Source organism: Phyllobates terribilis, unplaced genomic scaffold, assembly GCF_046119375.1.
Source record: "Phyllobates terribilis strain yellow unplaced genomic scaffold, ASM4611937v1 Scaffold_4__5_contigs__length_816908805, whole genome shotgun sequence".
NCBI classification, from domain to species: domain Eukaryota; kingdom Metazoa; phylum Chordata; class Amphibia; order Anura; family Dendrobatidae; genus Phyllobates; species Phyllobates terribilis.
The window spans coordinates 173,228,440-173,251,897 of record NW_027362764.1 but is presented as its reverse complement, the minus strand read 5'-3'; positions in this window follow the sequence as shown (position 1 = coordinate 173,251,897).

The following is a 23,458-nucleotide window of genomic DNA, read 5'->3' as shown; positions in this document are numbered from 1 at the left end:
TTACTGGCATTGAAAATAAGATTGCTTATGGCATGTGATCATTGAAGATTACCTGTGAAACATGGCATGAATGTGCAGATAATTTAGTTGTTTGGAAATTGTAGGTACATTCACACGTACTGGATTTGCTGCAGAAAATGTCACTAAAATCCACAGTAGCAATTATGTCTGGACTTACACACACTCCACAGCAGCAAAATGGTAGAAACATTTGAATGAAGACTATTTTGAAAGATGCTTGATTTTTCATTTAGGATTGAAATAAAATTAAAAACAGCTTTGGACATATTAAAAAGTGCAGCTCAGCCAATATGGAGAAACTTACTGCCAATGGTACACTCAGTGCAGGTTCCCATGAAAAAGAGGTTGATTTGACACTGGGAGATGGGCCCACCCACTATAGCCGGCCATACACAATAGATGGCTGTCGGTTGAGAGATACTTCAGCCCAAAGCCATCTCAGACAATTGTCCTATATAGAGGACCACTCGTTCAGCTCAGTATTCTTGTGTTCTCTATGAAAAGCTTCCAACTGACATGTCTGCCAGTGGCTTATCTCAGGGAGGATAATGTGATCGACCTTCCAAAATCAGACAAGTGCAATCAACAACTCTCTTGACTATCAGTTGGCCCCTGTCAAGCTCCTGGGTTTGAACCCTTGATCTTGTGTTTGGTTGTCAGCTTTTCTATCCCCCGAGCCACTGCAGACACACCTTTGCCCTGGGTGTTGTAGTTCTGTTTTTATGACTGCAGTCTGTTTAGCTAACACAGGTGTTTTCATTTGTCAGTCCTATCACCTATTGGGTGCAGCTTTATATTCATTCCCTTTGTTGGCATTTCCTGCTGGTTATAGATTCCAGATAAGGGTCTTCTCTTTGCTGTTTCTGTGCTATACCTTGCACCTATCGTCTGTTAAACTTTAGGAAGTAGGCAGTATATTTGCTAACAGCACTTGCTTTATTCTTTGTTTGGTATTTCGTTATTTACTTGCTCACTCTGGGGTCTATCTTTTGTTCAGCACACTTTCCCTCTTGTAGGTAATTCACACTCTGCTCTGGCCTCAGGTACTTTAGGAGGAATGTGAATCACTCGACGGCCTTTTAGGCAGTTATAGGTCCTGGTTACCATGCTTTAGTCTGTGGTTAGGGCTATCTTTGCACACGCAGGAACCACTAGGGACTGCGGTGTCTGAATATCTAGTCTGTACATGAACTGGCAGGATCAGTTACAGTTTTTAGTATATAACCTATTTTCCCAAGTGAGTTGCTACACAGGCATAACAGCCCCATACACATTATACCATCAGCCGAACGCTTTAATATCGGCTGGTTCAACCGACTTAAGTCTAATGTGTATGGGACCTTTAGGCTACATTATACATCAGTGTTACAAGATACATGACTGTATTTTCTGTAAGAGTGCAGTCCGTGGAAAAAACAGACAGCATACGGACCAATATTATTCAATGATATGTTCCCATGAGCAATTTTTTTCATGGACCGAAATTCATCATGATAAAAAACGTAGCATGCACTCGTTTCTTCCGTGTATCACCTGAGACTCGCCCATTCAAGTGTAAGGGTGCACAAAAAAAAATGTTCCCATGAGCAATTTTTTTCATGGATCGAATTTCATCATGGCAAAAAACGTAGCATGCACTCATTTCTTCCGTGAATCACCTGAGACTCGCCCATTCAAGTCTAAGGGTTCACAAAAAAAATTGGATTCCATATGGCTCCATCGCACATCATCCAATTTTTATGGATACCTTGCAATTATTTAACATAGGAGACTGCATTTGGTCTTGTAAATTTAACTAACTGCTGCTGCACTTTTGCGGACCGTGTATCAGCAAAAAAACTGACTTGTCTCCATGTGGAGTACACGGACACATGGTTCGTGAAAACACACTGAGATGTGCGTGTGTCAGTGTCTCCGGTACGTGTGGAAACTGTCACCACTCGTACCGGAGATATTGACGTGTGAAAGAACCCTTAACCATAGAGCACTCGGTGTGCGGTTGTACACTGCTCAAAAAAATAAAGGTAACACTCCAATAACACATCCTAGATCTGAATTAATGAAATATTCTCATTGAATACTTTGTTCTGTACAAAGTTGAATGTGCTGACAACAAAATCACATAAAAATCATCAATGGAAATAAAATTTATTAACCAATGGAGACCTGGATTTGGAGCCACCTCCAAAATTAAAGTGGAAAAACACAGTACAGGCTGATCCAACTTTGATGTAATGTCCTTAAAACAAGTCAAAATGAGGCTCAGTATTGTGTATGGCCTCCACGTGCCTGTATGACCTCCCTACAATGCCTGGGCATGCTCCTGATGAGGTTGCAGATGGTCTCCTGTGGGATCTCCTCCAGGATGGGACATCAATACGAGCTGTGGCAAGAAGGTTTGCTGTGTCTGTCAGCGTAGTGTCCAGAGGCTGGAGGCGCCACCTGGAGACAGGCCAGTACACCAGGAGACATGGAGGGGGCCGTAGGAGGGCAACAACCCAGCAGCAGGACCGCTACCTCCACCTTTGTGCAAGGAGGAACAGGAGGAGTACTGCCAGAGCCCTGCAAAATGACCTCCAGCAGGCCACAAATGTGCATGTGTCTGCACAAACGGTTAGAAACCAACTCCATGAGGGTGGTATGAGGGCCCAACGTCCACAGATGGGGGTTGTGCTCTTAGCCCAACACCGTGCAGGATGCTTGGCATTTGCCACAGAACACCAGGATTGGTAAAGTCGCCACTGGCGCACTGTGCTCTTCACAGATGAAAACAGGTTCACACTGAGCACATGTGACAGACGTGACAGAGTCTGGAGACGCCGTGGAGAGTGATCTGCTGCCTGCAACATCCTTCAGCATGACCGGTTTGGCAGTGGGTGAGTAATGGTGTGGGGTGGCATTTCTTTGGAGAGCCGCACAGCCCTCCATGTGCTCGCCAGAGGTAGGCTGACTGCCATTAGGTACTGAGATGAGATCCTCAGACCCCTTGTGAGACCATATGCTGGTGCGGTTGGCCCTGGGTTCTTCCTAATGCAGGAAAATGCCAGACCTCATGTGGCTGGAGTGTGTCAGCAGTTCCTGCAAGATGAAGGCATTGAAGCTATGGACTGGCCCTCCCATTCCCCAGACCTGAATCCGATTGAGCACATCTGGGACATCATGTCTCACTCCATCCACCAACGTCACATTGCACCACAGACTGTCCAGGAGTTGGCGGATGCTTTAGTCCAGGTCTGGGAGGAGATCCCACAGGAGACCATCCGCAACCTCATCAGGAGCATGCCCAGGCGTTGTAGGGAGGTCATACAGGCACGTGGAGGCCACACACAATACTGAGACTCATTTTGACTTGTTTTAAGGACATTACATCAAAGTTGGATCAGCCTGTAGTGTGTTTTTCCACTTTAATTTTGGGGGTGACTCCAAATCCAGGCCTCCATTGGTTAACAAATTTGATTTCCATTGATGCTTTTTGTGTGATTTTGTTGTCAGCACATTCAACTTTGTACAGAACAAACTATTCAATGAGAATATTTCATTAATTCAGATCTAGGATATGTTATTTCAGTGTTCCCTTTTTTTTGAGCAGTGTAACTGTGTTTGTATGGTATAGCAATGCAGTCACAGCAACCTATACTTACATGTTTATTTCATTTTGCTAGCATTATGCTTGACAATTTCACTCTTTGTAGTGCACATTTGGGGGTAAGTTGCTACCTCTGTGACGCCCAGCTGCGCTTGGTATCACAGATCCTAGAAGGGTGCATTGATGGAATCCTCCACAAGAGGGGGACAGAGGAGCTTAACTAGCTCACCCCGAAGAATTTACCGGACACCGGGTCCGAAGCTTACCGGGATCTCTATGACCCAGTAAGGCATAACCGGAATCCCTGGAGAACTACAGGTCCCAGGATCGCTAAAGTGCTGATACGTAACAGAGCCGGGAAACACATAGGCCCCGCAAGCTGAGGAGCGTGTATTCCAAGAAAAGGCCTAGCTCCAGGCAGGTCAGAAACTTACTACGCAGAGGCAAGAAACAGGAGGCCCTACACCCGCTCATTGGGGAGGATCCTGATATGCACCCTTCACCCTACAGTGCTCCGGGATGTGCCTGAATTTCCACCAGTAAAAGGTACTGAAGTGACTATTGTGTCTGTCCCTGTTCTTGCTCTGACCCGGCGGGGTCTCGCCTGTCCTGCATCCCCCTTTTCGCAAGCTGCCCTGAGGCCTAGCTCCACCTGTGGGGAGCTATACCATCGAGCTGCCTTATCATCGGCCTCAGTGGACTGAGCAGCGCTGGTGATTCTCACCAGAAGCCACGGGTGGCGTCACGAACTGTGATAAAACTAAACTTAACAATTATCCACCCTTTTAAAGAGTGACCCCAGGGTACGGGCCCGGGAGCCGACCACCGCGACATCCCCAAGGCCAGGCAAAGGCCCGGGTACCGAGTCATCCCCATCCCCTGGGCTAGTCATCTCTTTCTGCCATCACGAACAGGATCGCGTGCCCGCTGCAACGACGGAGTGTTATGCCCGTTGCCACCGGGTACTGTGCTCCTTTAATCAGAAACTGTGTGTTTTAACTGTGGTGAAGATTGCCGCCATTGTTGGGCCGCCGAGCGAGAAGAAGGGCGTAACCGCGGGAAACTGAGGGGTGTACCTGCAAAAGAGCGCGAAGCCCCGGACACGCCCCACGCCTCAACGTCAAACTGGGAAGCGCCAGGTCCTGTAAGGAGCGTCGCTGAACGCTCTGACGTAGGACGCAAGCGACGCAAGGTCCTGAAGACGACAGTCACCTGCGGAGCTGCGGCCTACCGGAAGAAAAACTAGAAGGTAGGCCACGGTTAGCTAGGGGGCGCCAGAATGTCAGACGAACAGCACAACGCCGGGATACCGGCCAATGTCCCTGATATTCAACCCGCGGCCGACGCCGGGCAGGCCGAGGCGGCCGCTCCACCAGCAGCGCCTGTAACCCCTATCATTCCTATAACTTTACCGTACATTCCTGGAGCAAAGTGGCTCCTCCAGTATAACGGCAAACCAGATACCCTGTCTGGATTCAAACGGAAGATATGTGGTATCTTGGACATGTACTCTATGACAGGCAAACAAAGAGCTGCTGTTGTATTGGGACAACTGACTGGTGCTGCGGAACGGGAAGTGGAAACATGGTCGGCCGCAGACCAGGAGTCAGTGTCCGCAATATTTCAAAAGCTACAGACTGTCTTTGAGGATCTTACTGAGGCGGACCTCCGGATGAGGTTTTACAACTGCTCTCAACAACCGGAGGACAATGTTCGGGACTATGCCTGGTGTCTACAAGGGGCCCTGCGGGCTCTGAAACAGGTTAGTCCAACCAGCATAGAAAATGAGAACAAAATGTTAAAGGACAAGTTTGTCCGGGGACTGAGGTCTCCAGAGGAAAGCAGGACTGTGCGTTGGTGGTCCCTGGATCATCCAGATACCACCTTTGACAATCTGAAGGCCATGGCTATAAAAGGACTGCAGCCCCTGGAAACAATGCCATCCAATGTTACCAGGATGGGGCTACCCCAGTGCCTGCTACACCCACCTTTTCCCCAGTGGCTGCTGAAGCTAAGGTTCCAGCAACGTCCCCTAGAGAACTGGACAGTCTGCGCTCTGAAGTGCGTGAGTTGAGCAAAACCCTGACCACTGTGCAGAGTGCCCTGCAGCTGCGGACGGAGCCCGAGGAAGGAGGGAAGATCCTGTTAGCCGATAGCCCTGAGGATGTCCCCTGGATGCGCAGGAGGAGGAGGCCAACACCACCCTCTACGAGGACCAGTGCCCAGCGCCGTCCACAGAAGGACCTTACCTGCTACCGCTGCCGCAAGACCGGACACACCACCCAGAATTGTCCTTTAAACGAGAAAACCCTGGGGCCGAGGGCCGACACCCAGGAGTAAACTCCCCAGGCCCATCAGACTGGTACAACAGGTTCGTCGGAGGAAGACCTTTCCTGTCCATTGTGTTGAATGGGATCCCGACGCACGCTCTGCTGGACACAGGATCTCAGGTAACCATCATGCCTGACGTCCTCTACAAGAGGTTCTGGTCCATGGACGACCTACGTCCGCCAGCTCCAAATCTTTCTGTTTATGCCTCAAACGGACTCCCCCTTAACCTAATCGGGGTTAAGAATGTGACTGTGAAGGTAGGGAGAGTGGAGCTGAAGGTTTTACGGGTCCGGGTGGTGGAACCTCCGTGCTGTGGTGCAAGGAGGGACCCAGAGGGGCGTGACTAAGTATCAACCCGGACCGACCCTGGTCGTACGGCGGCTAACGACTCTGTGACCAGGGAGGGACCGAGCAGAGGGACCAGGTGCTACTCTGGGGATGACCTTGTAAGAGAGCAGGTGACTCCCACGGGTCAGGTGGCTGGGACTGACCGGTATAGCAGATGACACAGCAGGCAGGCTGACGAGAGGTCCTGGAGGATGGACTGGTAGGCACGGCAGGTGACAGGCGGGAGCCTCTGGGTAGGCTGTCAGGTGGTCACGGCAAGTGACAGGCAGAAGTCTCTAGATGGACGGTCTGGTAACAGGCAGGTAACAGGCGAGCGCTCCCAGGTGAGCGGGCTGACAGACACGGAAGGAAACAGGCAGGTAACAGGCGAGCGCCCAGGTGAGCGGGCTGACAGACACGGCAGGTAACAGGCGGGTGCTCCCAGGTGAGCGGGCTGGCAGACGAGGCAGGTAACAGGCAGGTAACAGGTGAGCGCTCCCAGGTGAGCGAGTTGACGGACACGGCAGGTAACAGGCGGGTGCTCCTAGGTGAGCGGGCTGACAGACAAGGCAGGCAACAGGTGAACGCTCCCTGGTGAGCAGGCTGACAGACACGGCAGGTAACAGGCAGGTAACAGGTGAGCGCTCCAGGTAAGCGGGCTGGCAGACTCGGCAGGTAACGGGCAGATAACAGGCTGGCAGGCAGAACGAGGAGTCAGGCTAGCAGCGGAACCTGAGGGCTGAAGCAGAGATAAGTAACACTGTGGAACAACTTTGCTCGGGCACCTCCATTTTGGAGGAGGTGCCCTAAATATGGGAGGACCCTCGGCTATTGGCTGGGGACTCCTTATGACCGCGTGCGCGGCCCCTTTAAGAGGGGAGAAGCGCGCGCACCCTAAGCACAGTGCCTGGGGGACTGCACGCGCCGACAGCAGGAAGAGAAGGAGAGCGGGGAGCGCGGGGAGAGAGGAGGTAAGAGGGACGGCGTCTCTGCCCGGCAGGAGGCAGAGACGCCAATGCTACAGTACCCCCCCCCTTTATGCCCCCTCTTTTTTAGGCCAGAAAGGAATTTTTTGAGGAGAAGCGGGGCATGAATGTTCTCCCTGGGTTCCCAAGTTCTCTCCTCTGGGCCAAACCCCTTCCAATCAACAAGAAAAAGGGTCTTTCCTCTTACCCTCTTAGTGGCCAGAATGTTCTCTACCTCAAAAATGTCCTCAGTGGAAACCGGAGCAGGAGGAGTACCTGGATTGTTGGAAAAAGAGTTAAACACAACTGGTTTGAGGAGAGATACATGGAAGGAGTTGGGAATCCGTAAGGTGGCCGGGAGTTTTAACTTGTAGGCCACTGGATTGATCTGTTTGAGAATTTCGAATGGACTGATGAACCGAGGACCCAACTTATAGGAGGGTATTTTGAGTCGGACATGTTTGGAAGAGAGCCAGACTTTATCTCCCGGGCGGAATTGAGGCGGCTCCAGACGTCTCTTGTCAGCATGTTTCTTCATCCGCTCGGTTGACTGAAGAAGTGCGGACCTGGTATTCTCCCAAATGGTGGAGAATTCGCTGACAAGAGCCTCCGCAGCAGGGTTGTCCACCGAGGCGGAGATGGGAAACGGAATCCAAGGAAGTTGACCGTAGACCACGAAGAACGTGGATTTCGAAGTGGATTCGCTCTCATGGTTGTTGTAGGAGAATTCGGCCCAAGGTAGGAGCTCCACCCAGTCGGTATGGTGAGCGTTAACAAAGTGCCGGAGGTAGCTGGTAAGGATTTGGTTGATTCGCTCCACTTGGCCATTGGACTGTGGATGGTAGGCGGAGGAGAAATCCAGGGTGACATCCAGTAGCTTACAGGTAGCTCTCCAGAAACGTGAGGTGAACTGAACCCCTCGATCCGACATAATGTGGAGAGGTAGACCATGGAGACGGAAGATATGATGGAAGAAATCCTTGGCCAACTGAGATGCAGACGGGAGACCAGGCAGAGGGATGAAGTGGGCCATTTTAGAGAAGCGGTCGGCGACCACCCAAATGACTGTACAACCGGCAGAAGCTGGGAGATCAGTAATAAAGTCCATGGCAATGTGCTGCCACGGGGCAGCAGGTACAGGAAGAGTCAGGAGGTGACCGGCTGGAAGATGTCTGGGAACTTTGTTGTGCAGGGTAGGCCACCAGTAATGCCGGGTAATGAGCAGGAAGGTCTTCTTTTGGCCAGCATGGCCGCCAAGTTTAGATGAAAGACCCCAGTGAAAAACCCTCTCACGATCAGGTACTGCTACAAACGTCTTACCGGGCGGAAGATGAGCAAGATCCAAGGGGGCCACATGCATCACCTTGGAGGGGTCGATGATGTGCATAGGCTCCTGCTCTTGATCGGAGGACAGGAAGGATCGGAACAAGGCGTCGGCTTTGACATTCTTGTCCGCCGGGCGGAAATGTAGGACGAAGTCGAAGCGGGCGAAGAACAAAGACCACCGGGCCTGACGCGGATTGAGTCTTTGGGCATTTTGGAGATATGCCAGATTTTTGTGATCCGTATAGATGATCACCGGGTATAGAGCCCCCTTCAAGCAGATAGCGCCACTCCTCCAGCGCCAATTTAACGGCTAACAGTTCTCGATCTCCAATCGAGTAGTTGCGCTCAGACGAGGAGAAGAGTTTGGAGAAGAAGCCGCAGGTTACCATTCTCCCGGATGAAGACTTTTGAGTGAGCACCGCTCCGGCTCCGGAGGAGGAAGCATCAACCTCCAGGTAGAATTGTTTGTTGCAGTCCGGACGGTGCAGTACTGGGGCAGAGGAGAAGGCTTGCTTTAAGGAAAGGAAGGCCTCCTCAGCTTCGGGCGACCATACCTTGGGATTTGCTCCCTTACGGGTGAGCGCAGATATGGGAGCTGTCCGGGAAGAGAAGTGCGGGATGAAGAGACGATAGTAATTGGCGAAGCCCAGGAATCGCTGAATCACCTTCAACCCCTCCGGACGGGGCCACTTTAGGACAGCAGAGAGTTTCTCGGGATCCATTCGCAAGCCTGTCTGGGAGATAACATAGCCCAGGAATTGAAGAGAGGTCTGTTCGAAGAGGCACTTCTCGTATTTTGCATAGAGGTGATTCTGCCTGAGCCCAAGCAGGACCTGACGAACATCCCTCCGGTGTGTGGGAAGATCCGGAGAGAAGACCAAGGTATCGTCCAGGTACACCACCACGCAGGAGTAAAGAAGTTCATGGAAGATGTCGTTGACCAATTCTTGGAAGACGGCAGGAACATTGCAGAGGCCGAAGGGCATCACACGGTATTCGTAGTGACGGGTATTGAATGCCGTCTTCCACTCGTCTCCTTGACGGATCCGGACCAGGTTATACGTCCCACGTAGATCCAGCTTGGAAAACATCCTAGCGCCCTTAAGGCGGTCAAACAACTCGGAGATGAGTGGCAGGGGGTATTTATTTTTGACCGCGATCTGATTGAGTCCTCTATAGTCTATACAGGGACGTAGCGAGCCATCCTTCTTTTTGACAAAGAAGAATCCGGCTCCAGCCGGGGAGGTAGATTTCCGGATGAATCCCCTAGCCAGATTCTCTTCGATGTACTCCGACATGGCCCGGGTTTCGGCCGATGACAACGGGTAAATACGCCCACGGGGCGGAGTGGCTCCGGGTACCAGATCGATCGGGCAATCATATGGCCTATGAGGTGGCAGTGTCTCTGCTTCCTTTTTATCGAAGACATCAGCATAGGACCAGTAAGATGCCAGTAAACCGGGGAGATTAGCCGGGGTGAGTGGAGGGCGAACCGGGCGGACAGGGACCAGGCAGGTCCCATGGCACTCCTGCCCCCAATGGAGAAACTCGCCGGATTGCCAATTCAGCACGGGTTCATGTCTCTGCAGCCAGGGTAGACCCAGCAATAGGGAGTGAGAGAGACCGGAAAGTACATGGAAGGAGATCCTTTCAGAGTGTAGCATTCCCAGCTGCAGGGTTATAGGCTCAGTGACGAGCAGGATGGATACCGGAAGAAGTCCTCCATCCACGGCGGCAACAGCCAATGGTTCAGCCAGAGGTTTGGTGGGGATGTGATATCTCTCTACCAGGGACTGGGAGATGAGGTTCCCAGCAGCTCCGGAATCTAGGTGTGCAAGTTCAAAATAGCGGTTCTCTCCCCAGGAGATAGAGACAGACAAAGTCAGGGAAGGAGAGGATTTACTTTTGCCTAGGATGACCTCTCCGAGCGGTCCTAGACACTGGCGTTTCCCAGCCTCACCGGGCAGGAACGGATGAAGTGCTCCTTACTGCCACAGTAGAAACAGCTCCCCTCGGCTCGGCAAGACTCTTGGCGAGATTCGACCATCTTGGTTTGGTCGACCTGCATAGGTTCGGGCGAGCGTGCCCGGGAAGTGGCTGGTTGAGAGACAGGTCTCTGGAAGGTAGGAGCCAGACAAGGAAATCTTCACTCCTGGGTAGTCTCTTTAGCACGTTCCAGGAAACGGATATCAATCCGGGTAGCTAGCGACACCAGGTCATCCAGGGTGGTAGGAATGTCCCGTCTGGCTAACTCGTCCTTAATCCAACCAGAAAGACCCTCCCAGAAGATGGACACCAGGGCCTCGTTGTCCCAGGTGAGCTCAGAAGCGAGGGTACAGAACCGTATGGCATATTGGCCCACGGTGAGACTCCCTTGGCGGATACGAAGCAGAGAGGAGGCTGAAGAGGTTTTTCGTCCAGGTTCTTCGAAGACTTTCTGGAAAGCAATGAGGAAAGACAACAGATCGGACACCAGGGGATCCCTTCTCTCCCACAGGGGATTCAGCCATGCCAGTGCTTCTCCAGAGAGGTGGGACATGATGAAGGCCACCTTGGCACGATCGGAGGGAAACTGGTGTGCCAAAAGTTCAAAGTGCAGGGTGCACTGATTTATGAAACCCCGAGCTAGCACGGGGTCGCCTCTGAAAAGAGGAGGTGCAGAAAGCCGGGGGCCGGGGCTGGATGCCATGGCACTGGTGGGCAGCGGCGCTGCCGGAGCGGCAGTCGTACGAGTCGCGGCAGACGTAGGTGGAACATTCAGTGTGTCCAGGCGGGAGTTGACACTCCGCAGGTAGTTTAGGATGGTTTCCTGTTGGGATCTCTGACGGGAAACCTCCTGGAATAGGTCAGAGAGCGAGGGAGCTTGGGTGCCACCGGGTTCCATGGCCCGAGCAAACTGTTACGGGTCCGGGTGGTGGAACCTCTGTGCTGTGGTGCAAGGAGGGACCCAGAGGGGCGTGACTAAGTATCAACCCGGACCGACCCTGGTCGTACTGTGGCTAACGACTCCGTGACTAGGGAGGGACCGAGCAGAGGGACCAGGTGCTACTCTGGGGACGACCTTGTAAGAGAGCAGGTGACTCCCACGGGTCAGATGGCTGGGACTGACCGGTATAGCAGATGACACAGCAGGCAGGCTGACGAGAGGTCCTGGAGGATGGACTGGTGGGCACGGCAGGTGACAGGCGGGAGCCTCCGGGTAGGCTGTCAGGTGGTCACGGCAAGTGACAGGCAGAAGTCTCTAGATGGACGGTCTGGTAACAGGCAGGTAACAGGCGAGCGCTCCCAGATGAGCAGACTGGCAGACGAGGCAGGTAACAGGTGAGCGCTCCCAGGTGAGCGGGCTGATGGACACGGCAGGTAACAGGCGGGTGCTCCCAGGTGAGCGGGCTGACAGACAAGGCAGGCAACAGGTGAGCGCTCCTAGGTGAGCGGGCTGACAGACACGGCAGGTAACAGGCAGGTAACAGGCGAGCGCTCCAGGTAAGCGGGCTGGCAGACTCGGCAGGTAACGGGCAGATAACAGGCTGGCAGGCAGGACGAGGAGTCAGGCTAGCAGCGGAACCTGAGGGCTGAAGCAGAGATAAGTAACACTGTGCAACAACTTTGCTTGGGCACCTCCATTTTGAAGGAGGTGCCCTAAATATGGGAGGACCCTCGGCTATTGGCCGGAGACTCCTAAGCACAGTGCCCGGGGGACTGCGCGTGCCGACAGCAGGAAGAGAAGGAGAGCGGGGAGCGTGGGGAGAGAGGAGGTGAAGGACGGTGTCTCTGCCCGGCAGGAGGCAGAGATGCCGATGCTACAGAAGGACCAGGGGCTAATTGCAGTAGAGACTAATCCCAATGACACCAATCCGTATATGGTACTTGGCTTTAACATTGTTGGTAACTGTTTGGGAGAAGTTGTGTTCTTGCTCCAACAGATAGCCGACACTGCCAGACCAAGACAGAGGAGGGCGCTGCAGAAGGAGATCCAAGTCCTGATGTATCAACAGCAAGTAAGGTTAACAGACGGTGAAATCTGGTGTAGAGCTGCTATAGGTCTTAGAGGACAGAGCTATCAGGCGGTATTAGAACCCCTTTGCTCCGAGCATAGACCCACGCTCTTAATCGCCAGGGGAGTGGTAGATGTACGCAATGGGAGGGTGCCCGTCCGTCTTCTCAATTGTGGGGAGGATGAGGTCAGACTGCCACGTTATGCCACTGTTGCCAAATTACATGCTGTAAATAATAATTGCATCCACAAGGCGGAGTCCTTAACCTCACCAGATGAAGTGGAGGATAATGACCCTGCAACCCAGGTGGAGGATTGGTGTCAATAGCTCCATGTTGGGACAGACACCACACCTGCCCATCAGAAACGGTGTAAACCGGGTGGTTCAAGAATACTCGCAGGTGTTCAGTAAACATCCACTTGACTTCGGGAGGGTTAAGGGGGTTCAACACCATATCCCCACAGGTGACCATCCCCCAATCAAAGAACGTTACAGGCCTATACCACCAGCTCACTACCAGAAGGCAAAGGAAATGTTGCACGACATGAGAAAGGCGGGGGTAATAAGGGATTGTTGTAGTCCCTGGGCAGCTCCCCTAGTGCTAGTTAGGAAAAAGGACGGGAGCATGAGAATGTGTGTAGATTACCGTATCGCATTACACATAAGGATGCATACCCTTTACCACGCATAGAGGAGTCCCTAGCTGCCTTAACGTCAGCAAATTACTTTTCCACCCTTGAACTCACTAGTGGGTACTGGCAAGTAGCTGTGGCTGAGGAGGATCAGGGGAAGACGGCCTTCGCTACCCCGATGGGACTCTGCGAGTACAACAGTATGCCGTTTGGACTCTGCAATGCCCCCGGAACGTTCCAGAGATTGATGGAGTGCTGTCTGGGACACCGCATCTTCGAGACTGTGTTATTTTACCTGGACGATGTAATAGTGTACTCCAGAACGTACGAGGACCACTTGAAACACCTGGCAGAGGTATTTGAGTCACTGTCCCGGTACGGGATGAAGTTGAAGCCCTCAAAGTGCCACCTGCTCAAGAGAAAGGTACAGTACCTGGGGAACATTGTCAGTCCGGAAGGGGTAGCACCAGACCCGGAGATGGTCACAGCCATCCAGAAGTGGCCGGAGCCGAAGAACCTCAAAGAGGTGCGTCAGTTCTTGGGACTGGTAGGATACTACCGGAGGTTTGTAAAAGATTTCACTAAGAAAGCAGCTCCTCTGCAAGACCGCCTGGTAGGGCAGTCCCCCAAAGGCAGAAACCCCCCATTCCACTGGGGTAAGGAGCAAGCCGAGTCGTTTCAGGAGATGAAGGAGATCCTGACAGGCGATGAGATCCTAGCCTACCCTGATTATGGCCAACCGTTCTTGCTGTATACTGATGCCAGCAACGAAGGCCTGGGAGCTGTTTTAAGTCAGAAGCAGAATGGCCAAGAGAAAGTGATCGCATACGCAAGCAGGAAACTCCGCCCGACTGAGAGAACCCAGAGAACTATAGCAGCTTTAAGGTGGAGTTCCTGGCCCTTGTCTGGGCCATCACTGAAAGGTTCAAACATTATCTAGCCTCCAGTAAGTTCACTGCCTTCACTGATAACAACCCCTTGACCCATCTTGAAACAGCTAAGTTGGGAGCACTGGAACAACGATGGATGGCTCGGCTGTCAAATTACCAATTTACAATTAAATACCGGGCGGGCCGTAAGAACGCCAACTCTGATGCCCTGTCCAGGATGCCTCACCAGTCAGACACAGAAGAAGAAGTGGATGACCTGGAAGTGATAGAGCTACCTGCCTTTCACCGGAATGGGATGATCCACGAGCAACGAGCTTCCAGGAGGCAGCGTGAAAAGACGTTAAACCCCCTGCCTCACCACAGCTGGAAAGAGACCCAGGACAGTGACCCGGTTGTCAGCAGCATCAAGGAGCTGATAACCCAAGAAGGTTCCTCCCTGGAAAAAGACGCGTCCCTGCAAGCAAAGCAGCTGTGGAACGAGAGAAGCCGGCTGTTTATCTACCGTGAGAAGCTGTGTCGGAGGTACGTCAATCCAAAAACCCATGAGATGGTATGGCAGATAGTGGTCCCGAAGACAGACATCCAGATGGTATTGGAAGCTTACCACGATCAGGCGGGGCACTTTGGCTGGGAAAAGCTAGAGACCCTGCTGAAGTGTTGATTCTACTGGGTAGGAATGCACAGCTCCATTGAGAGGTAGTGCCGGGACTGTGGACCCTGTGGCCTTAGAAGAGAAGACTACAGCAGCCAGCAGGCACCCCTGCAGCCCATCAAGATGACTCGACCCCTGGAGATCGTGGCCCTGGACCATGTCAAGCTGTCCCCCAGTAGGTCAGGGTACTCTTATGCTCTGACCATGGTGGATCACTACTCACGTTTCCTGGTGGTCACCCCCGTCAAAGACATGACGGCAGAGACAGCAGCAAAGACGTTCCAAGCGTTTTTCTGTAGACCTCATGGTTACCCTGAGCAGGTGCTGACGGACCAAGGCCCGGCCTTTGAGGCTGAGTTGTTCAAGGAGTTCTGCCATCTCTACGGGTGTAAGAAGATAAGAACTACACCGTACCACCCACAAACCTACGGTCTCTGCGAAAAGATGAACAACATCATCATCGACCTGCTAAAGACCATACCACTTGAGGAGAGAAATCAGTGGCCAGACCTACTACCTGACCTAGTGGATCTGTACAATCATATACCAGTAAGTTCCACCAATTGCACTCCGGCATACCTCATGCGGGCAAGGCCAGGAAAGCTGACCATGGATCTGGAGCTTGGTGTTGTAGAGCCTGAAGCTGATATGACCACTGAGGACTGGGACACGACCAGACAAGAGCAGTACAGGAGGGTACAAGCCTGTGTCGAGGACAGTCTCACTCGGGTGAGAGAAAAGCAGGAAGCGCACTACAACAAAAACGCGCCTGCAGAACCCTTCACACCTGGTGAAACAGTATTGAAAAGGAAAAGAAGAAATCACAAACTTGATGACCAGTGGGAGAGAGAACCCTACACTGTGTTACCGTCAAGATTTGATAACAAGAAGACCTGTATAATCAGTCGAGACGGAGGAAGGACGACTGCAACAGTGTCCAGGGACCACATAAAGTTGTGTCCAGACCTACTGAAACCCCAAGAAGAAGTGCCTCTCACAATCCCGGAAGAACCTGAAGAAGCAGTGATACACACTGACCTAGGAGATTTCCCGGCAGATTGGCCTCAAATAGGAGGCGCAGTAATCATTCCAACACTCCAATTCTACGAACAGCCAGAAAACCTTCCATAGCAAGTTGAACCTGTAAGTGCTGTAGAAGAGCCAGCTCAAGAAGTATTCCCGGACGAAGGATCCCCGGTAGGAGCAGAGCAAGAGGGCCCAGCCAATGGTGAACTTGCCAGTCCAAGAGAGAGGTTAAGGCAGTTTTACAACTTGGTCACACGTAGAACTGGTAGGGTAACTGACAATGCAGACTCTGATACCCCACAGATCACCGCACTACGCAGATCAACACGTAGCACAAGAGGCAAACCCCTGTTAGGTACACTCAGTAAATTGTCAAATTTCTAAAAAATTTAGATAGTTACCCCTGGGGTATTAAAATTGTAATGTATTGTATTATATTGTGTACCTTCTTATATGTATGTCTTTATTAATTTGTGCTTTGCCTTGCAAATAGACAATTCAAGTGACATGGACGCTTTATCTCATTAATTCCTTAATTGCAAACCTAAGAACTTCGTGGCTGAGGACTATGTGCTGCCCAAAAACTGCTTTTGTATATAATTGTGCTCCTTGGAGTGCCCTTTTAGGTGACCTCAGAAGGAAAACCTGTCTGGAGTGGCTCTCTTGGAGTTCCAACTCGGGATCTTCATGCCCTGCAGCCACCCCAGGGCCTACGTTGAGGGTTTGGGACAGGTCCCTCAAAAACCACCAAGTACTCTACCCTGTGAGATGGACATCCTGCCTGGGAACCTCACCATAGGAGACTTGAACTCTGAGGACACTTTGTATTCGTTTATATTGTTATGCAACGTTTAAGCTTGGTGCCTCCCATAAAGGGAAGATTGTTCATGTTTCCTATTGTTATTGTAAAATGTACTTCAGCCCAGGAGTGCTGAGCTTCGCTAGGGGGGAATGTGACGCCCAGCTGCGCTTGGTATCACAGATCCTAGAAGGGTGCATTGATGGAATCCTCCACAAGAGGCCCCCATAAACATTCACACACCTCCACCTTCCACCTCAGACAAGCAGAGGGAGCCCATTAGGGATATAAATAGGGAAGGTGGAGCCAGGCAGTTGAGTCTAGCCAGAACGGAGTTCCTGCTCACAGTCAGAGAGGGACAGAGTTCTCAGTTCGGTTCCTGCAGAAATCTGTCTGCAGAGGTAAGCCCAGTCTAGACTCAGTTGAAGCTCAGAATAGAGAGCTTAAGGTGTGCTGGCGCCATAAGATCGGTGAAGCGCGGCAAGCTGCCGTTAGTGTGTATAGCCTAGTGAGGGCCCGAATAGGCCGAAGGCGAGTGGAGAGTTAGTACATAGGGGACAGAGGAGCTTTACTAGCTCACCCCGAAGAATTTACCGGACACCGGGTCCGAAGCTTACGGGGATCTCTATGACCCAGTAATGCATAACCGGAATCACTGGAGAACTACAGGTCCCAGGATCGCTAAAGTGCTGATACGTAACAGAGCCGGGAAACACATAGGTCCCGCAAGCTGAGGAGCGTGTATTCCAAGAAAAGGCCCTACCACAAGGTCAGCCAGCGCAGGACAGAGACAAAGTTAAGCCTAGCTCCAGGCAGGTCAGAAACTTACTACGCAGAGGCAAGAAACAGGAGGCCCTACACCCGCTCATTGGGGAGGATCCTGATATGCACCCTTCACCCTACAGTGCTCCGGGATGTGGCTGAATTTCCACCAGTAAAAGGTACTGAGGTGACTATTGTGTCCGTCCCTGTTCTTGCTCTGACCCGGCTGGGTCTCGCCTGTCCTGCATCCCCCTTTTCGTAAGCTGCCCTGAGGCCTAGCTCCACCTGTGGGGAGCTATACCATCGAGCTGCCTTATCATCGGCCTCAGTGGACTGAGCAGCGCTGGTGATTCTCACCAGAAGCCACGGGTGGCGTCACAAACTGTGATAAAACTAAACTTAACAATTATCCACCCTTTTAAAGAGTGACCCCAGGGTACGGGCCCGGGAGCCGACCACCGCGACATCCCCAAGGCCAGGCAAAGGCCCGGGTACCGAGTCATCCCCATCCCCTGGGCTAGTCACCTCCATATTGACTGAGCACGCCTCCCATGTGTCCAAGGCTGTTTTTAATGAGAGGTTTATCTTACCTCCCCTTTAAATTTGTAACCTAGGCTCAGGAGAGGTAAATCTGATACAGGTTTTCATCTAAGAAGAGGTTGACTTGTCTTTGACAGATGGACCCACACACTTTGATCAAGCCATGCTTTAGGCCATGTTCACACGTTCAGCATTTGGCCAGTATTTTACATCAGTATTTGTAAGCTAAAACCAGGAGTGGGTGATAAATACAGAAGTGGTGACGTGTTTCTATTATACTTTTCCTCTGATTGTTCCACTCCTGATTTTGGCTTACAGATATTGAGGTAAAATACTGACCAAATACTAAACGTGTGAACGTAGCCTTAGGTATAGTCTGCATAATAGCCTTCTCGATCAATTATAATACAGCTGAACAAACACTGTTCATCCATTCGGCAACATGGACAAAAATGACATTAAAAACATTACAGACAAAAAAGAATAAAAAAGAATATAGTCCTGTAGAAACCATAGTGGCTAAACATTTTTTTTAGATAGGCCATAAAGTCTATGACTATGGCTAATTCTTGAAGAGATTGATGCAATAGATGCACAATTTATTAGGACTACATTAATGCAAAGAGAAGTCTTCTGGATTTATTCTCTTGATTCTTTGAGCCCTAAGTGACGCGCCCCTGGGCCTGTGTCGCGCTGCGTTGCGCACGCGGGAGCTTACCCGGAGCCGGATCTCTTGAGGGTTGTAGTCTCGTTGCGGTGACCCAGTCCGTGCCCAGGGAGTCAAACTGAGCGGCGATGTAACAGCGGTAGATGCAGGACGACTACGCCACCCGTTGAATGCAGCTATGGAGCTGCCGCTGCAGGACAGTCCGCTGAGGCCGGTGGATGGATGGTGCAGCGTAGATGGTATCACCCCCAACGGGAGGGGTATGGCCTCAGGGCAGCAGATGTGGATGATGGGGGTAGCAGGAACCACTCAGAGACGGTGCGGTGTAATTCAGGGTCTTTACTGGTAACAACGATAGACCCTCCCGGAGTACTTGCTAGTGAACGGGGCCTGGTCAGTCCTTGAGCAGATGGGATCTCCCCTGGCCAGGCGGAGTTGTAGGCCTCCCAAACTGACTGTACTCTTCTGGCTACCTTGCTAGAAGCGGATATAAGTAGCCCACGTCCCTGAGTGTACCGTGTGGGGCTCACCCGTATGGCCGGTGACTCGGGGCCTTCTAATGGCTTCCGCTCCACGATGGCGGTGCTGGTCCCACGCGTGTGACCGTGCCTTCGGGTTTCTGGGCCTGACGACCTGAAATCCCCTGCCGGTCGGCTTCTGCTGCTGGGTAAGAGTTAGTCCCCACAGCCTCGGACGCCGGGTCCGGTAAGAAAACTTCTCAGTCAGGGCGAGCTCTGCAGCTGCCAGCCCCTGACTCGTAGTAATATTGCTCCCACTGAGCTTCTGCTGTTTCTTCCTATGCTGCTTCTCTGTCTCTACTCTCCTTGACTCACTAACCCTGCCTCAGCCCAGGGTTTATACAGGGGAAGTTCTTCCCCTCCCAAGACTGGGCAGGAGGTGTGGCATGCACAGGATCCCTGACCAAAGGACCTCCCACCTGCTCTCAGACATAACATTACATTACTGTGGAAAACCAGACCCCTGGGGTGCCACATTCCCCCCTAGTGAAATTTAGTACTCCGGGACTAAACATATTTTTGTAACATAACAAAGTATAAACAATAACATTACAATAAGGAAACACATAAAGCTGGTCACGGCGTGTCCGTAACCGGGTGCAGTCTTTGAAGAAAGCAAGGTGTCCATTTCACCGAAACAGGGAGACGTAACCAGGTAGGGGTCTGTCCTACCCCGAGTCCTTAACAGTCTCTAGTCCATCCTGGGTTACGCTCCAACTATGTACAAGGATTCCCGGTAAATCCACCAAGGATTCCTAAAAATAACTGGAAACACAAAATTATACACAAGCAACAATACACAGATAAACATAAATAAAACAATTTATACACTTCAAATCCTCCAGCGTGCGGGTAACTGGCCTCTAGTGGCCCTAGTGGACCTACGGAGCTGACTGTCTAGCCCTGAACTACAGGGTGTAGGAGCTGTCAAGGGTAAACTGGGCAGCTGTCTACCGGCTCTTTGTCTCACTAGGGGTACGGCAGGCTCACTATAAGCAGAGGGTTGATCCTCCTGTTCTGCTTGTGTGGAGTCTTCTGCCTCCTGGACCGGCTGTTCTTCCAGCTCTACCTGTTGCTCCGTAGGTGCTTGGGATGCTGGTTGGAGGAAGGTGAGTACAGGTACCACAACTGCACCATTGACTTGAGTCCAAGACCGAGGGAAGTCCCCGAGCACAGTACTAACCATATCTTCCCTTTCCTCTACGGGTCGATGGTCTTCTTGTTCCTCTTCAGGGTTCCTCAGTTGTTCGGGACACTTCTTCAGGTGGTCCCGGGATACAATGGCTGTGGTTTCCCCTCCGTCTTTACTGATGGTACAAACCTTCGGGTTCTCGTGGCTTGAGGGCAGTACGGTGTACGGGTCCTTCTCCCACTGGTCATCCAACTTGTGGAGCCGTCTCTTCCTCTTCAAGACCTGCTCTCCGGGTACCAGGGGAACAGCGGGAGCATACTGGTTGTAAGTTTTCTCTTGTCTTTCCCTAGCCTGACAGAGACTTCGCTCCACGCTCTCCTGTACTCTCCGGTACTGCTGCTGCCTCTCTGTGTCCCAGTCTGTTTCTGGTGAAGTGTCCTCGGGTGTCAGGACTCCCATTTCCAGGTCAACAGGTAACTTACCAGGTCTTGCCCTCATTAGGTAAGCCGGGGTACAGTTGGTGGAACCTACCGGGATGTGGTTGTATAGGTCCACCAGATCGGGCAACTTCTCAGGCCACAGACTGCGTTCTTCCAGGGGCAACGTTTTTAGAAGATCCATTACCACCTGGTTCATTTTCTCACAAAGTCCATTAGTTTGCGGATGGTAGGGTGTCGTCCTTATCTTCCGGCAGCCATACAGATTGCAGAATTCCTGGAAGACCTCCGCTTCAAAGGCAGGTCCCTGGTCCGTCAGCACTTGGTCCGGGTACCCGTGTGGACGGCAAAAGTGCTGCTGGAAGGCTCTAGCTGCTGTTTGAGCCGTTAAGTCCTTGACGGGGACGACAACCAGAAATCGGGAGTAATGATCCACGATGGTTAACGCGTAGACGTAGCCACTTCTGCTTGGGGTCAGTTTTACATGATCCAAGGCTACCAATTCCAACGGTTGCCGGGTGACGATGGACTGCAAGGGAGTCTTCTGGCTGGCACGGTCCTTCCTTCTCAGGTTGCACGGGCCACAGTCTCTGCACCACTTCTCGATGGTTCCCCTCATGCCTACCCAGTGGAACCGCTCGCGCAGCAGGAACTCCAGCTTCTTCCACCCGAAGTGTCCAGCTCCGTCGTGGTATGCCTCCATCACCATGGCTGCGTCTCTTCGTGGCACCACTACTTGCCAGAGTAATTCATGCGTCCGGGAGTTAACCATTCTGCGGCACAACTTCCCTTTGTAAAGGAACAGTCGACTCTTCTCTGCCCATAGTTGTTTGGCTTCCTCCGGAGCGTCTGGTTCAAGGCGAGCCTCCGGCCGAGTCAGCATCTCCTTCACCAGTCGGACGGCAGGGTCGCTGTCTTGCGTTTCCGCCCAGTTGTAGTGGGGTAAGGGGTTCAACGTAGCAGCCTGCTTACTCCTTACCCGGTGGGAGTACTGGATAGTCCCATGACGGTGGAACGCAGGGAGTTCAACTTCTTCCAGTCCCTCCGGATCTTCTCCTCCGTCCGGCAGGTTGGGCATCCTGGACAGGGCGTCCGCGTTGGTATTGGAGCGTCCTGCCCGGTATTTGATTGTGAACTCGTAGTTGGACAGACGGGCCATCCACCTCTGCTCCAGGGCACCGAGTCTTGCCGTGTCCAGGTGTGTCAACGGGTTGTTATCCGTGTACACGGTGAACCGGGAAGAAGCGAGGTAAAGCTTAAAGCGCTCGGTGACTGCCCATACTACGGCCAGGAACTCTAACTTAAATGAGCTGTAATTCTCGGGGTTCCTTTCGGTGGGTCGCAGTTTTCGGCTGGCGTAGGCGATTACTCGTTCCTTCCCCTGCTGGATCTGGGACAGTACGGCTCCTAGCCCGATGTTACTGGCGTCGGTGTAGAGGATAAAGGGCTGGCTATAATCCGGGTACGCCAGGATTTCGTCCCCCGTGAGGGCCATCTTCAGCTGGCGGAAGGACTCTTCTTCCAGCTCCTCCCATTTGAAGGGCGGCTTCTGGTTCTTGGCCTTCCGGGACTGGCCTATCAGGAGGTCCTGCATAGGTGCTGCCTTTTTGGTGAAACCGGGAATAAACCTTCGGTAGTAGCCTACCAACCCGAGGAACTGCCGCACTTCTTTTACGCTGGAGGGGCTTGGCCATTCCTTAATTGCGGTGATCTTATCAGGGTCGGGAGCCACTCCGTCAGCGCTCACCACGTGTCCCAGGTACTGCACCTTTGGTTTCAGGAGGTGACACTTGGAGGGTTTCACCTTTAGGCCGTAACTCGCCAGAGCTTCGAACACTTCCGCCAGGTGTTTCAGGTGGTCCTCATACGTCTTGGAATATACGATGACATCGTCCAGGTACAACAGGACCGTCTCGAAGTTTCTGTGGCCCAGACAACACTCCATTAATCGTTGGAAGGTTCCCGGTGCGTTGCAGAGTCCGAACGGCATGCAGGTGAACTCGCTAAGTCCCATCGGGGTGGTGAATGCGGTCTTCTCCCGGTCCGCCTCTGCTACAGGAACCTGCCAGTACCCGCTAGTGAGATCCAAGGTAGAGAAGAAGTTAGCAGATCTTAAAGCAGCCAATGACTCCTCTATCCTTGGTAAGGGGTACGCATCCTTGTGTGTGATACGATTGATTTTCCGGTAATCTACACACATCCTCATGGTGTTGTCTTTCTTTCGGACTAAGACTAGTGGAGCTGCCCAGGGGCTACAGCTATCCCTGATCACCCCAGCCTCCTTCATGTCTCTAAGCATCCCCTTGGCGTGTTGGTAGTGGGCAGGGGGTACGGGTCGATACCTCTCTTTTATAGGAGGATGGTCTCCCGTGGGGATGTGGTGTTCTACCCCCTTGACTCGCCCGAAGTCTAACGGGTGTTTACTGAACACTCTCTCGTACTCCTGAACCACCCGATAGACTCCTTGTTTCTGGTGTGCGGGAGTGGAGTCAGTACCCAGATGTAGTTGCTGACACCAGTCCTCCATGTTTTTCTTAGAGCCGTTACCTTCCTCCAGGTGAGATGGAGGCAAGGGTTCCACAGATTGTATAGAATTTTGGTTAATGGTATATAATTTGGCTAGCGTGGCATACCGGGGCAGGTACATTTCCCTCTCCCCGATATTTATTATGCGAACGGGCACCCTCCCATGGCGTACATCAACCACCCCCCGTGCTGTCAAAATGGTGGGCCTACTGTCCGAGTAAACTGGTTCTACCATTGCCTGGTAATCTCTACCTCTCAGACCAATAGCTGCCCGGCACCAAATCATCATTTCACTTTTTGGGGGCATGGCAATAGGAAAAGGGTCA